This window comes from Stenella coeruleoalba (genome assembly GCF_951394435.1).
Source record: "Stenella coeruleoalba genome assembly, chromosome: 1".
Classification (NCBI taxonomy): Eukaryota; Metazoa; Chordata; class Mammalia; order Artiodactyla; family Delphinidae; genus Stenella; species Stenella coeruleoalba.
The window spans coordinates 128575773-128593445 of record NC_137169.1 but is presented as its reverse complement, the minus strand read 5'-3'; the positions used below and the strand labels follow the sequence as shown (position 1 = coordinate 128593445).

The 17673-nt window shown below is 38.5% G+C and overlaps 1 protein-coding gene across 9 annotated transcripts in view; it reads right to left on the bottom strand.

Annotated features, from left to right (window-relative positions):
• The window catches only part of DENND1B (DENN domain containing 1B), a 341500-nt gene that overhangs the window by 59552 nt on the left and 264275 nt on the right, over positions 1-17673 (bottom strand). The gene's annotated exons all lie outside the window — the stretch shown is intronic.

The window sequence follows — 17673 nt, the reverse complement described above, 5'->3', positions numbered from 1 at the left end:
TTACAGAAGAGCTAAGACCTATCCTTCTCAAACTCTTCCAAAATATAGCAGAGGGAGGGACACTCCCAAACTCATTCTACGAGGCCACCATCACCCTGATACCACAACCAGACAAAGATGTCACAAAAAAGGAAAACTACAGGCCAACATCACTGATGAACAGACACAAAAATCCTCAACAAAATACTAGCAAACAGAATTCAACAGCACATCAAAAGGATCGTACACCATGATCAAGTGGGATTTATCCCAGGAATGCAAGGATTCTTCAGTATATGCAAATCAATCAATGTGATACACAATGTTAACAAAATGAAGGATAAAAACCATATGATCACCTCAAAAGATGCAGAAACAGCTTTCATCAAAATTGAACACCCATTATGATAAAAATTCTCCAGAAAGTAGGCATAGAGAGAACTTACCTCAACATAATAAAGGCCATATACGACAAACCCAGAGCCAACATCTTTCCTAATGGTGAAAAACTGAAACCATTTCCTCTAAGATCAGGAAATAGACAAGGTTGCCCACTCTTACCAGTATTATTCAACACAGTTTTGGAATTTTTACCCAAAGCAATTAGAGAAGAAAAAGAAATAAAAGGAATCCAAATCGGAGAAGAAGAAGTAAAGCTGTCACTGTTTGAAGATGACATTATAATATACACAGAGAATCCTAAAGATGCTACCAGAAAACTACACTACAGCTAATCAATGAATTTGGTAAAGTAGCAGGATACAAAATTAATGCACAGAAATCTTCATATTGCTATACACTAAAGATGAAAAATCCTAAAGAGAAATTAAGGAAATACTCCCATTTACCATTGCCACAAAAAGAATAAAATACCTAGGGATAAACCTTCCTAAGAAGACAAAAGACTTGTATGCAGAAAATTATAAGACACTGATGAAAGAAATTAAAGATGATACAGACAGTTGGAGAGATATACCATGTTCTTGGACTGGAAGAATCAACACTGTGAATGTAACTATATTATCCATAGCAATCTACAGATTCAATGCAATCCCTATCAAACTACCAATGGCATTTGTCACAGAACTAGAACAAAAAATTTCACAATTTGTATGAAAACACAAAAGATCCCGAATAGCCAGAGCAATCTTGAGAAAGAACAACGTAGCTGGAGGAAATCAGGCTCCCTGACTTCAGACTATACTACAAAGCTACAGTAATCAAGACAGTATGGTACTGGCACAAAAACAGAAATATAGATCAATCGAACAGGAAAGAAAACCCAGAGATAAACCCACACACCTATGGTAACCTTATCTTTGATAAAGGAGGCAAGAATATATAATAGAGAAAAGACAGCCTCTTCAATAAGTGGTGCTGGGAAAACTGAACAGCTACATGAAAAAGAATGAAATTAGAACACTTCCTAACACCGTACACAAAAATAAACTCAAAACAAATTAAAGACGTAAATGTAAGGCCAGACACTATAGAACTCTTAGAGGAAAACACAGGCAGAACACTCCGTGACATAAATCACAGCAGGATCCTTGTTGATCCACCTCCTAGAGAAATGGAAATAAAAACAAAAATAAACAAATGGGACCTAATGAAACTTAAAAACTTTTGCAGAGCAAAGGAAACCATAAACAAGATGAAAAGACAACCCTCAGAATGGGAGAAAATATTTGCAAATGAAGCAACTGACAAAGGACTAATCTTTAAAATATACATGCAGCTCAATATCAAAAATCAAACAACCCAATCCAAAAATGGGCAGAAGACATGAATAGACATTTCTCCAAATAAGATATACACATGGCCAAGAAACATATGAAAGGATACTCAACATAAGTAATCACTGGAGAAATGCAAATCAAAACTACAATGAGGTATCACCTCACACCAGTCAGAATGGCCATCATCAAAAAATCTACAAACAATAAACGCTGGAGAGGCTGTGGAGAGAAGGGAACCGTCTTGCACTGTTGGTGGGAATGTAAATTGATACAGCCACTATGGAGAAGAGTATGAAGGTTCCTTAAAAAACTACAAATAGAACTACCACATGACTCAGCAATCCCACTACTGGGCATATACCCTGAGAAAACCATAATTCAAAAAGAGTCATGTGGGGCTTCCCTGGTGGCGCAGTGGTTGAGAGTCCGCCTGCCGTTGCAGGGGACACGGGTTCGTGCCCCGGTCCGGGAAGATCCCACATGCCGCGGAGCGGCTGGGCCCGAGAGCCGTGGCCGCTGAACTTGCATGTCCGGAGCCTGTGCTCTGCAACAGGAGAGGCCAAAACAGTGAGAGGCCCGCGTACCAGAAAAAAAAAAAAAGAGTCATGTACCACAATGTTCATTACAGCTCTGTTGACAAAAGCCAGGACATGGAAGCAACCTAAGTGTCCATCGACAGGTGAATGGATAAAGAAGATGTGGCACATATATACAATGGAATATTCCTCAGCCATAAAAAGAAACGAACTTGAGTTATTTGTAGTGAGGTGGATGGACCTCGAGTCTGTCACACAGAGTGAAGTAAGTCAGAAAGAGAAAGACAAATACTGTATGCTAACACATATATATGGCATCTAAAAAAAAAAGTGCTTCTGATGAACCTATGGGCAGGACAGGAATAAAGTCGCAGACACAGAGAATGGACTTGAGGACACAGGGAGGGAGAAGGGATAGCTGGGACGAAGTGAGAGAGTGGCATTGACATACATACACTACCAAATGTAAAATAGCTAGCTAGTGGGAAGCAGCCGCATAGCACAGGGAGATCAGCTTGGGCTTTGTGACCCCCTAGAGGGGTGGGAAGGTAGGGTTGGAGGGAGACGCAAGAGGGAGGGGATATGGCGATATATGTATATGTATAGCTGATTCACTTTGTTATACAGAAGAAACTAACACAACATTGTAAAGCAATTATACTTCAATAAAGATGTTAAAAACTAAAAAAAAAAAAACAGAAAAAGGATCTGGTCCTAGCTTTTTTGTTAGAGTATGAGTTGTTCTCATAAAAATTAGAACTGAGGGCAGGAGCCGTAGATTATCCATTTTTACAGCCACGTTATGCTTGGCACGGAGAAGGTTCTGATAGAACAAATGAAAATGAACGTGGAGTTTGGAGTCTGAAAGCCCTCCCTCACACCCTGCCACTTATTAGCTTTATGATCTCAGGCAACTTGCCATCTCTGGGACTCTGTTTCCCCTTGTATAAAATGGGAATAATAATACATAAATACCTTATGGGGTTTTGTAAGAGTTAACTAAAATAACGTGAAGTGCCTATATTGTAGACACAGAATAAATGTTAAATAATCAAGTTCACTTTCCCTACTGTCACCGCTCTTTCCTTCTCTGTCAACCCCTGAGGTTCCTGAGCGGGGGATCACGGCCCCTCAGGTAGGCAGCTTTAACACCTGGCAGAACGCCTAACACATAGTTGGAAATGAATGTTTACGAGGGACTGAATACACTGAAACAATACTAAAGGGTATACACTTTTCATGGTTTTAAAGTTAAAGAACTATAAGTTGTGGAATTATTCATTTCATCTCGAGATAAAAGATAGTAACTTCCAACCTTGGGCACCTTTGCTACATACAATAAATGGTTAATGTGAAAATAATATAGTTTAAAATGCTTGCAGAATTTGACTTGCACACACTTTCAGCACAGTATGATAAATCAAACTAAAGTGATCTAAGGTGATGGATTTGGAAAAAATAAGGTGAAGCAAAATGTTAAATTTAAAATAATACATTACTGACAAATGGAACAAACTAAGACATCCTTTTAAAGGACTTAATTTGCCTTAAAAGATTAAGACTACAAGACTTTTTAAAAGGTTTTCATTTTTGTGTTTACTGGAAATAATCCATTCATTTTAGTTTGAGTGGAACAGTTCAAGTCTAAAAAGAGATAAATCCCCAAACTATTTACTGATGATGCGTTTTTGAGGATGAGTAACTACTCTGTGTTACTAAACTAGTGATTTGAGCTAAGAGAAATTCATCACTTGGTAAAATGCCCCATGTTATCACTGACTTTGCAAACAATCCTGTCAGTGACTGACACTTATCAACATACATACTTAATGAAAATGTCTGTTCCTAAAAGATTAATTTTGTGTGCACACACACGCGCGTGCACACACACACACACACATTACATACACACACATACCAATGCAGACACCCAGGAATAACTGAGAAGTGGTATAAATGGAGAGGAATGCTGAACCTACCAGTTCTCTAAATTCCTTTTTGTATTTTTGAGTCAATAACGGCTTTTATTTTTTCCAAGTGAGATTGGTTCATGATCACACCACTCTAGTAACTCTGGAGCATTTCATAGTAAGGGAAAACAGTAGCTACAGTTGTATAGATATAATTTTGAACTAAAACGTATTACCTGTTGGAAAATCAATGTCTATATAATGTACTGTAACCTGTCGCTTGACTAGTACTTACCCACATCACTTAGTAAACATGTATCTAAGTTAAAATTAGGTGCAAGTAGATTTTTAAAAGAATTTATGAGTATGCTTTAAGTTAATGCTTTTTACATAAATCTTAGTATTTTGCTTTTTATTCCAAAAGTAAAAATTAAAACCTGGAACTAAACATGCTAAATAATCACACAACATAACTGGAAATCTCAAAAACATTCATAGACATAATTCCATAGTATAGATTCCATAATTTACTTATAAACTATAAATAGACAAAATTTATTTAATAAGAATAAATTTAGTTCTCAAGATCAATAACATCATCCCCTCTAAGTCATTAACAGTTGCAAGATTCTGGATTTTGCTAATCCTTACAATGTGCTCTTAAAGTGGTGTAACAGGTTACAAGATAAATGTAATTAAGCAGTGAAACTGCTTCCTGCTGACTCTTTTTTTTTTGATATTGACATCACTAAGGTTTTCCAAAGAGTTTTTATCTTCAAACAACCATCTTAATAGGAAACTGAGTCAATCTAAAGAAATTATCTGTTGTTGTAAATGCCCTTCAGTAAGCACTACTGTTAAATGGAAATGAACATCTCCACTTCAGCTTTTAACATGTAATTAAATATAAAATGAATGTTTTACAAATGTAATAAAACATAAAGAACAGACTTGACGGCAAGCATCTTTACAAAAAATATAAAAAGTATGTTCTGATCAGATTCACAAGTTAAACGTGAATAGATGGCCAGTAGGCCAGAGGGAATGTATCTTTCCTCTGAGAGACAAAGTGTATGTTTTTCATAGTTCTTTGATTCTTCACCATTCAGCGAGTTTCTGGCATTTAGTCCAAAAATCCAAAACAAGTTATGCTATTAATCCGTGTTCCAATGACTTCAGTGGTCTAGGAATATGTCCTATAAATATTTAATTGCAATTGATCCATCAAAACTCTGAGGACAACAATAATTAAATTTCAAGATTCTTATATCATTTTAGAAGAAATATTTGATTTTTTAATTAAGAGCTCATAAAAAGATTGTTGTGGGGAGAGGGGGCCAGGGGAGCACTTCTCTACCAAGCTGGGGAGGGGGGAGGGGGAGCACTGTTTTTAGTGCCAACATGACAGTCTTGTCCCTGAAGAAAAGCAGCAGGTGCACTGGAGCCACACAACATGCAAATCCACACGCCCACACCCCTTCTCCACCTGGGAGAAATGACCAAGTCTCAAAAAGTTACCTCATATTAGAAACCCTTCTTGGGCACAAAGATAACTATTAAAGTCTTCAGAGCTAGAGAAAAAGACATTTTTTAACGAATTAGAACTCTTTAGAAATTTAAAGGAAAATTTAAATACTGCAAAAAAATTACTTTTAAAATATATTAATTTCTTATGGATCTTTAAATTTTCCTTTCTATATAATGCTTTGGGCTTGGGCTAAAAAAAAAAAGTAGTCTAATTTAAATATTTCTTCTTAAACAGGCTCAGTACACCTTGACAGGTTAGTGAAAACTATACTGAAGTGCTACAATAAATTAGTCAACAGATACTTACAGACATCTGCTAAATGCTAAGCATTCAGTTAGTAGCTATATATAAACACAAACTGCTATTACAAGTGGGGAAAAGCTAGGTCAGCTTAAAGCTAAACCAAGAGAATTAAGTATGTGAAGGAACAGAAATAGTTATTTTTATTCCATTTCAAGAATTAGGTAATCGTATGACTGTAGTATACTAAATTAGATCACCATGGTATAAGGAACAGAAAAACACTTTGAAGGGTATTGTATAAAGCCCACTCAGTGCAATTTATCATCAGAACTAATAACTTAGTGGGACAACAACAGCCCTTCCAGGATATATCAACAGACACAAAATAATCTGCAACAGAATTAAGTCTTTTGAGCTTCATGACCACCAGACAAAAAAAAATTCATTAATCTGTTCATTCAATAAACATTTAATTGAATGTTTACTATATGCCAGGCACTTTTCTAGATGCCTAAAAAAACAGAAATGAATGAAACAGACAAAAATTCAAGCCTTCATAATATTTAAACATCTAGCGTTTGGGGATGGGGGGACAGAACAGATAGCATGAAATAAGAAGTGTAATAAATTATGTAATGTGTTAGAAGGGAATGAGTGTTGGAAAATAAAACACCTGAACAAGGGAGCTCGGGGAGTGTGGGGCAAGGAGCTTTCAGCTGTCAACAGTGTGGTCCAGGGCAGACATCACCATGAGGACGACACCTGAGCCAAGGCTGGAGGGCAATGAGGCAGTGAGCCCTTGGTCCGGGGGAGAAGAGGACCCGGGAGAGGGGAACCACGGGCATCAACAAGGCACAGCAGGTGTGGACGCACCCAGCAGGCCTGTCCCGAGGTCCAGGGGTTGAGAGAAAAATCAAGCAGCAGTGATGCCTGTTCTCACCTTAATTCACAATCTGCAGTCTCAACGGTGCTCTGAACGATGCTGAACCACCTCCTTTTTTCTCCAGCCCGCTCACTCTCCATCTACTTCAGGTCTTCTCTCCCCTTAAAGGTCCAACCACCTCCCCTTCCTCTCTCAGCCCATGACCTTGCCTCCTAATCTCACTGGGAAAAAAAAAAAAAAAAAGAAACCTAAAGCAACTGAAAGAGAAATTCTGCCACAGCTCCTGGCTCACGGCCCCACTCCTTCCTGCTGTCACGGGGTGTCTGCTCCGCAGGGACCAGCTCCTCTAATGCTTCCTCCTCCTATCTCCTGAGTAGACCCATCTCTGCCAGGTCTGCCCTACAGCCCACGAACACGTGCCTTCTCCTCCTGACCCCATGTCTTCTCTGGCCTTGTCCACTTCGATGCTCCTCTTTAGGGTAAAACTCAGAAGTGCAGCCAGTACTGTTGTCTCCAGGCCCTCCCCGCCTGCACCCCAATCACAAGGTCTCCCTCACCTCTCCGGTAAAGCTGCTCCTGCTGGGGTCATCCTATCTCCATGTTACTAAATCCAGTGCTCAAGTCCAAGTTCTTCCTTTAATCAACCTGTCACAAGCATCTGACACAGTTGGTCCCTCCACTATGGTGTCCTTTCTCTACTTGGTCCCAAAGGTACTCACTAGCCTGAATTCTCTCCTACCTCCAGGGTTACTCACTCCTTCTCGGCGTCCTTGGTCATTGCCCTCTGCTATTTCCTGGTCCCTGGACCTCTGGTCATTCCTATTTATACTCACTCCTTTGGTCGTCTCACTTGGTCTCCAGTCTAATGACTTGAACTACTATCTACACGCTGATGACTCCCAAATGTATATCTCAGGTCTAATTTTTGCCTCCGCCTCATCTATCCACTTGCCTAATAAATATCTTACTTGGATGTCTAGAAGACACCTCAGACTTAACATGTCCAAAACTGAACTCTTATTCTGCCCACCAAAATTTCTCCTGCCCACAATCTTGCCCATTTCGATAAAATGCGAATACATCCTGCCAGTTTCTTGGATGAGAAATCATGGAATCATCCCTGACTCCTTTCTCTCACACTGCACGTTAAATCTTTCAGAACATCCACTGACTATATTCAGAACAGATCCACAGTCTGACCAGTTCTCTCATCTTCCACAGACCAGTTCCAAACTGCCCTCTCCTCTCACACAGATTACAGCACAGCATCTAAATCTTCCTTCTGCTTCCCCCTGTGACCACCCTACAGGATGGTGCCCAAATGCCACATTCTCCATGAAATCTACACCGACTATGCTACTTTAAGTTGCAATCTCACCCCAACCCCTGGTGGTCCCCCTTCTTGTTCTATTTACTTTTCCACAGTCCTTATCATCTCTGAACATTCTACATAATTTAGTTAACTTATTGTTGGTCTCCCTCCCACTAGAAACACAGAATTCACAACGTCAGAAATTCTTTTCTGCTTTGTTCTCCAAAGTATCCCAGCACCCAGAACACTTTCTAGTAGACAGTAGACACTCAAATTATACTGTTGAATGAGAGAATGAATAAAGAATACTTAGATGAGTGTTCCTAAAATTTTAGTGTGCCCATTCTTATGGTATTTCATTAATAATATAAATTTCTGGGTTTTAATCCAAGCCTCCTAAATCCAAAATTTTTGAAGGTGAGACTCAAGAAGATGCATCTTTAATAGACTTTCTAGCTAAATCTGCAGGTGGTTTGAGCCCACATTTAGACAAACGCTGTTTAGGATACTACTTGAAACTCGTTAACAAAGGATGCTGAAAAAATGTATCCCTTGTCCTAATAAGCTCTCTCTCCTTGTGTATTCCTTTTGCTACCAATAGGAGTCCATGTCTTCCCTATGTCACATGGTATTTTTATTCTTTTTTCATCGTATAAAATATGTGCTGGATACAATTACCATCTCCCATCCATTCATATGTCAAGTATTTCCTAATACTCCCGAACTGTTGAATTTTTAGTACTAGAATGCATGTGTTGATCTTAGCTATAGATGACATACCATAAATAACTATCGTGCTTCTTTCAAAAAAGATCAGTAGGAAAATGTAGAAATGTATAAGAATTTATTATTTATGTTAAAAGCTTTCTAAAATCTCCAGCTAACATAAAAGGAAAATATTTGGCTTCTGACCCACTCCTTTTATCCAATATCTTACGAAGTCAGAGAAAGTGGGTCGTAGCACAAAATACAGAGAGTGCTGAGGATCCCGCAGAATTTTCCCTTTTACACACTATACCATTAAGTGACTCCAGGTTTGAAATTACAGACACCACTCAGTTGAAACACTTGACTCCTACAATGTTTGGATTTTCCCAAATGAAATAGATGAAGAGCTTATAAAATATCCATTATATTCAATTTTATGAGCTCATCATCTACCAAAATCATAAAGACATTTTCCTGCCTATTTATTATAACAGGAATAGCAGTTTTTATTTGATTTCTTTATTTAACAATATTAAGTGTCTACTATATACTAGATATTAGGATACAAACACTTTAAAAATGATCCTTGTCTTTACAGAGCCTGCAACTCAAGAAGGAGCCAAACAAACCAACAAATATCATATGGTACAAATCCAAGACGCTAAAAGGCAAGGAATTTATAAACGACTGAGAGATCAAGAACCTGCAAAAGGGACATCTGAACCAAGTCTTAAAGAATGACTGAGTTGAGTAACGTAAAATGGAGAGAGAGCGTTCAGGCCAGAGAAGACAGGAAGGAGACAAGCATACATGCATTTATTCATTCCTTTATTCCTGAAGGGACGGTAAGTCTTAGTGGCTCTGTGGATGCAAGTCCTAACTCGACCACATAGCAGCTGCTGCGTACACTCTTAGCAAATTATTTAACCTCCCCATAATTTAGGTTTATAACCTGCAAAGTGGCAGTAATAAAGTAGGTTGCTGTGAAGATTAAACTAGTCTAGATAAAGCACTCAAACAGTACCCTGCATAAGTCATAATTCAACAAATGTTATTTTTATTTATTCATGATGACCATCATTCATTCTCTCACTATTTATTACGTATCCATTACAATTCAAGTGAGAAGCATAAAGAGGGGAAACCATTTTCAGAGACCTAAGAGCAGACATCCAGAATGGCTGCAGTAAGGGTATTGAGAGAAGTATTAGAGAGAAAACTAGAGAGACAAATGCCAGAAGATGACGGAGTCTGTGTGCCAGGCTAGGGTGTGAACATCCTAGATATAATGAGAAATACGTAAGATATGCTTTTCAGAAAGAATACTCTCAAAGCAGACTGGAGGCTGGCTTGAAAGGGGGGCTAAATGGAAGAACACAAACCGGTTACCCAACAAGTCACTGACACTGAAACAGGGGAGCATAAAATAGGTAAATCTAATATTTAGAAAGCAGAATCAACAGAACATAGTAAACAACTAGAAACTGCGTGCAAGAAAGGTTCGTGGTGATGGTATGAGAAAAGACGACGCCTAATTTTCTGGTTTAGGCAACAGGGTAGAATTAGTTCCCAAAAGAAGGGGTGCAGGAGGGGCCAGTATGTTTGTGTATGTGCAGATGCACGTATGTATATGGGCGATGCACATGTTTGTATGGGAGTGTATGTACATGCATACATACATGTATACATTTGTATGGGTCTAGACTAAAGATACGTTTAGGACTTATCATAATAGGTAATTAATGCATGTATGGTCCTACATAAGGAAGCCCAGTGAGCTGGTATGAGCTAGAGACGTAGAGGTCTGAGGACAGAGACATTCAGGGTATAGACAGAGGCAAGCGTAATGATAAACGGCCCAGGAGGAACTGCCTAGAGAAAGGGAAAAAGTTAGAATGTTGTATCACGGATAAAAAGAACAAGAGTATTCTAAGAAGTACTACTAGTCAATATGACAATAAGTAAGTATTTAAGAACAGCAGAGTGAGGACTCTTTCCCTATTCACTACAGCTGTAAAAACAAAGGCTACCCTCGCAGGAGAAAGCACACGCCCTCTCTTTTTAAAAACAATTTACAATAGCCAGGACATGGAAGCAACCTAAGTGTCCATCGACAGGTGAATGGATAAAGAAGATGTGGCACATATATACAATGGAATATTACTCAGCCTTTTATAAAAAGAAATGAAATTGAGTAATTTGTAGTGAGGTGGATGGACCTAGAGTCTTTCATACAGAGTGAAGTAAGTCAGAAAGAGAAAAACAAATACTGTATGCTAACACATGTATATGGAATCTAAAAAAAAAATGGTTATGAAGAACCTAGGGGCAGGACAGGAATAAAGACGCAGACGTACAGAATGGACTTGAGGACATGGGGAGGGGGAAGGGTAAGCTAGGATGAAGTGAGAGAGTGGCATGGAGTTATATATATTACCAAATGTAAAATCGATAGCTAGTGGGAAGCAGCCGCATAGCACAGGGAGATCAGCTTGGTGCTTTGTGACCACCTAGAGGGGTGGGATAGGGAGGGTGGGAGGGAGATGCAAGAGGGAGGAGATATGGGGACATATGTATAACTGATTCACTTTGTTATAGAGCAGAAACTAACACACCACTGTAAAGCAATTATACTTCAATAAAGATGTTAAAAAAAGAAAAATTACAAACCAAAAAAAAAAAAAAGAAGTGTTCTCTTCCAGTATGCAGAATGAGAACATTATTGGATGGGAAAGTTTGAGAAAGACACATTTATATTATCTTATGATGAACACTAAAAGAGGTTTTGCCAAGTTGAATTTCCCTATCATTTTCCACTCCGATAAAGTTAGAATATGGACAAGCAGAATTATTTTGTGGAAAAACTGTATCTACTGTAATATATTTGAGCTCCAGATGTCCAACAGTGACCTAGGCTGCCAGCAAACAGAGAGTCTGTATTCATGGACATCCCACAGGTCCGTGGTCTGCATGAGGCTCTGGGATCTCCACACTAAGTTCAGCCACGGTCCTTGGCCATGGGGCATGTATAGTAAAATGAGCAGAAACAACTCTAGTTCCCGTGGCCTTAATAACAAACAATACCCAAGAAAATAATTTCCTCTGCTGGGTTAGTGTAATAGGAAACAAAAGGAAGAGACCTAAAACTAACGGCTTAAATCTCTGTAAAGCTGCAAGCTAAAGAAGGTGCTGTCAGAGCCATGGGTTTAAGAAGTGGTTTCTGGGATTCCTTCCAAATGCATTATCTAAAGAGGAATTTATCCAAATGGAACTTCCTATCATCTGTCTAAGCCATGTTTATTCCATGGTATCATGGAATGTTAGAGCTGAAAGGTATCTCAGACTTGGTGACCTTTTAGTCTAATTCATGTTACAGATGCAGTAACCGAGGTCTAAAGAGGATAAGAAGTCAGCTGTCAGTGAAAACAAAACCTATTACCGGCGAATCCAGAAATAGTTAAAAAAAAAAAAAAAAAAAAAAAGAATATGTTTTTATACAACACTTAAGGAATTTAAATAACTTAAGTAATTAATAGCCTAATTAATAATGACAAAGCCAACTCCCAGAACATTTCCTCCCTACAGAGATCATAATCCTTTCAGCTTATCCTTTCCTTGTCTTTCTTTATAATTTTATCACGTTTCCCTAAATAATACATTATTTAGTTTTCCTCACTGTTGAACATTATTACATAAAAGGACTCATCATATCAATTCTTCAGTGATTTGTTCCTTTAATTCATTCACATTTAGTTCTGCTGAAGCTCATTCATCTCCCTGTTGTGTAGCTGTTCTATTGTATGAATGTGACAATTTATTCATCTTAATACTGATGACTGTCTAAGATTACCAGCAGTACTTTGCTGTTATGAGTAATTTTAGTAGATGATTTTTGGTGCACAATTTAGAGTGAAATTGCTGGGTCAAAAGAAACTGAAGTTTAAGTCATAGCGCCAAAGTGTTTTGTCAATAAGTTGTGCAAATTTTCACTCCTCTTAACAGCTGAAACTTGGTCCCGTGCTCCATGTCTTTGCCAAAATTTGAGATTTTCAGGTTTTTAAAACTGGGCCAGTCTGGTGAGTGTGAGGGGGTATTTCATTATGTTTTTTATTTGCTGTTCTCTGATTACAGATGAGGTGGAACATCTTGTATATCTTTATTAGCCATTGAGGTTTCTTCATTTGCATGTGCTTATCCAAATCTTCTGCACAATTATATATGTTTTTTAACGACATGTGGGAGTTTGTTTTTTTATATTCTAGTTTCTAAACTCTTGGGTGGTTCAAAAGTATCGCAAATATGGAGTCTTTTGATGGCCAAAAGTTCTTAATTTCATGAAGTCAAATTTATTAGGCTATTTCTTTATGTCCTAAGTAACTTGTCTTTATACTCAGAGTAATAATGTCAGTTTGGTGTCTTACTTTCTAAATCTTTATGTTTTTTGTGGCTAAATTATATATGTGAGGGGTTCCAATGGTAATAGATAGAACCTTTCTCAGAGGGAAACATTAGTGTTTTAAATATGATGTTTATTGAAAATATGTTTAATCATGCCTTTTTGCTTTTATCATGACTCTCATGAATATTATGAAAAATCTGTGCATCTGTTGAGATGATCTAATGATTTCACTCCTATAATGAGTTAACGTAGCGAATTACATTCATAGATTTCCTAAGGTGTAACTACCATTTAATTTCTGGGATAAAGTCAACCTGCCCATGAAGCAGTATCCTTTTCACACCTTGTTAGAATGGGCTGAAAATACTTTGCTTAAATTTTTGCATCTGTGGGCATAAATGAAACTGGCTTATAATGTTTTCTTCTCATGCTGTCTTAGGTTTTAGAATCAAGGTTATCCTGGCCTTACAAAAGAGACTGAAGAGTATCTCCCTTTTGCCATAGTCAAAACAGGAATTTTTTGGAAATTGAAGTGGAACCATTTGATTCTGGAATGTGTGGGAGAACTGGCCTGTCTTACACAGTAAATATTGGTTAAATTTAATTAACATATTTACCATTTATTTTGCTCTTCCTTCCTTCTTGCATTTCAGACATTCCATCTTAGATCTGAGAAAACTTTCTCTCTGAATTACTTTCTTAAAGTACTTCCTTAAGAATTTCTTTCTCCTGTTGGTAGGGTAGTCAGGGTTCAACCAGAGAAGCAGAACCAGTAAAAGATTTAAGAGACAGATAGACAGATACATATACACATATGAGAGTTATTATAAGAAACTGGTTTACAGGATTATGAGGGCTGGCTAAGCAGGTAGGAAATTCATAGGATAGGCAGTCAGGAAGGACAGACCATGGGCATGTGGGACCACAGTCAGGGGCCGATGCTGCCACCCACAGGTGTACCTTCTCTCTTTCAGGAAAATCTCAGTCCTGTTTTACAAGCCTTCCAACTGCTTCCGACAGGCCCATCCAGCTCATGTAGGATTATCTTCCTTATTTAAAGCCAAATGATTAGGGGTTTAAATTACACATGTAAAAATACCTTCACAGCAATACTCAGATTAGCATTTGATTAAATAACTGGGGGCCGCAGCCTCACCAAGTGGACACTTCATTAAAGCCAACACAGAGGGCAAACTCAGCTTTAGCAGGGAAATGTCTGCATGGCACTCTTGCAATTAAAACGTATTTTAGTTGGTGTAGGATTCTAGGCATTTTTTTCTCAACACACTAAAGATGTGGCAGTGTCTTCTGGATTCCACTGCTGCTGGTGTGAAGTCATCTGTCAGTATTTGCTCTCTGAAAGTAATCTGTTTTTTCTCTTTTAAAAAAATTTCCTCTTTATTGAATGTTTTAGAGCTGAATCTGCTGTGTGGGTGTAGATTTCTTCTTATTTCCTCAGTTTGGAGATGTGGGACTTCCTGAATTTATAAAGTGTGCATGTAACTGGCTCTGGCCCTGTCCTTCCAACCAGCATCTCTCCTGCACTTCATGTCTGCTCCTTTCAGGACTGACTGTATGGATTTCAGACATTTCCACTCCACCCTTTATGTTTATTAACCTCTTACATGTTCTACTTCTTCGTGGCTCTGTACTATGTTCTGGATAATTTCTTTTTCACATCTTCCAGTTCAGCAAATCTCTCTTTAGTTAGATCTGACTGGCTATTAATACATCAATTTCCTTTCATTTAAATTACATGCTTCCTTACCAGAAGTTTATTTGCTACATTCTTAAAATTGTCTTTACATTCTTTAAAGTTTTTACACCTTGAACATTTTTAAAGCTCGTCTTTTATTTCTCTGAACATCTTAAGCACAGCTATTTTATATTCTACTTCTGTTACATCCAGTATTTGAAGTCTCTGCAGGTCAGTTTCTGTCTGCTGTTTCTGGTTCACGATTTGTTTCCCTGTATGTCTAATGACTTTTAAGAGTGAAACTTCTCTTTGGGATCTTAGCTGGGAGAATTCCTTGATGCCTGGATGAAGGGGGATTCCTCAAGGAGGATGCATATATTTGCTTCTGCCTGAGGGCACTAACAGTCAGGATAACTTTACACTTGACTTGAGGTTGGTCAGACCAAATCAGAAATTATTAATTCAGGCTTCAGAGTCCTGTGCATGCTGGTGAGTGGCAACTTCTCAGCAGCGCTCTTTCCTCCCCTCCACTCATGCCAGAGCTTCAGATGTACAATCCCCAGGACGTGGCTGAAGGGAAGGAGCACCTTTATTTCTTGTTTACCTTTACAGTAAGTCTTCCCAGACTGATGCGAGTTGAATCTCGTATCACACTTCTCATCTTGGAGAGTAAGCACTGGGCTTTGTCTCCTGTGACCCTCACCACATGATGTTTTTTCAAATTCTGCATTTTAAATTGTTTCAGTACATAAGTGAGCTCCGAATCCTTCCCTGCCATATTATCAGAAATTACAGTTCACTTTAATGCCTACCTTAAAATTATATGCTTCTCTCCTGGGTTCATGTTCTCTCAATTTTGATGCATAAGAATTGTTGAATAAAGAGAGGACCTGGGTAGTTCTTGACCCATAATGGATCACAAACTCATGGTCAGGAATGTTAATCATTTGTACCTAATAAATATTTTTATATTCTTTCAGAAAGATCAGTAGTGTCTTTTGAGAATTCATCTATGCTAATAATTTTTATCAATCGATTCCTATTTTTTTTCCCTTTTCCCCCCAAGCTTCAGTGAAGCGTAACTGGTATACAAAAAACTGCACATAATTAATGCAGACAATTTGCTGAGTTTGGGCAGATGTATATACTCCTGTTACCATCACTACAATCCAGGTAATAAACATGTCCATCACCTCCAAAAGTTTCCTTGTGTCCATTTATGTTCCTGTTTGTTTGTGTGTGATAAGAACATGAGCAGGAGATCCACACTCCTAACACATTCCAAAGCACACAACACTGTACTGTCGGCACCTCGGATGCTGGACCTGACTCACCTTTACAACTTTGTGACGCTGTCAACAGAATTTCAAGTCCTTTCAGGGATACCTTCAACTATCTCTTTCTTAAGCTTCATAAAATAGTATCAAGTTCAAGAACACAGTCAATTGGTGTATGTTAAACTATCCAAGTTGTCCTATAATCGGTTCTACTTTGACCATTCTCATATGTTATATTTAGCCTTTTTGACCAAGTTATACTTTTAAAACATCCTGCATAGATATGTATTTTGTTAATGTAACTGCTCTAAGGATGAGGCAGACCCTAAAATTTATGAGCTTCCACAAAGTTTCATGCACTGTCGAGCTGAGAGTGCACAGGTGTTAATTCACATAAACTGTATCACAACCTGTGGGGCAGGGTACGATACTTGTTATTTTATAGAAAAAGAAACAGATACTTATGAACAAAAAGCTACTGAGTGACAAAGCCAAGGTTTAACCCAACTCTACCTGACTCCTAAAATACATATGCTTTTTGTAGTTATGTAAAAAAAAAAAAAAAAAGACCACGTATGAACGTTATCAAACAATAAGACTCCAGTTACAGAATCTCAAAAAGGGAAGTAATACGTCATTTTACCCAACCATTCAGTCCTTGACCTCCATATAATTTGAGCTTCATAACTCAGTTTTGACAATGGGAGGTACAACTATCTCCTCTTGACAGACAAAAACACAGCAAGGGCACTGATAATTAACTCAACAAGCATGTACTGGACGACTAGCCTGGGCCTGCACTGTGCCACACACTTCAGCATTTACAGACCATCACTCGATCCTGTTCCAATCCTGGGAAGTAATTCAGTCTATACCGGAGCCCTCTAGGGACAGAGAGCTCCAAAGGGAGCCCGCTCCATCCTGGGAAATTCACAAGACATCTTTAATCTGGAAACCCACCAAACCTGGTTCTTTCTGTTCCAGAAAGCTGTGTACTGGACAAATCTAATCCTTTCTTTAAGGTAACCTTTCACATATTGGAAGACAGGTATATCCCCACAGAGCATTCTTCTAACTCAGATCATTATTTAGAACTTCCTCAGAATACAGAAAAATGGTATTGGATTTTTTAACCATGCTGGTTTCTTTACTTATCTAATTTGAAGCTTATTTTGAGTTATTTGGTCTCTTTCCTCTTAACAGACAAAGGAATTTCTATTAACTTGTCTGCTTCTCAAGGGCATCACTGAGTTTTTTTGTTTGTTTGTTTTTTGTTTTTTTGCCGTACGCAGGCCGCTCACTGTTGTGGCCTCTCCCGTTGCGTAGCACAGGCTCCGGACGCGCAGGCTCAGCGGCCATGGCTCACGGGCCCAGCCGCTCCACGGCATGTGGGATCTTCCTGGACTGGGGCACGAACCCGTGTCCCCTGCATCGGCAGGCGGACTCTCAACCACTGCGCCACC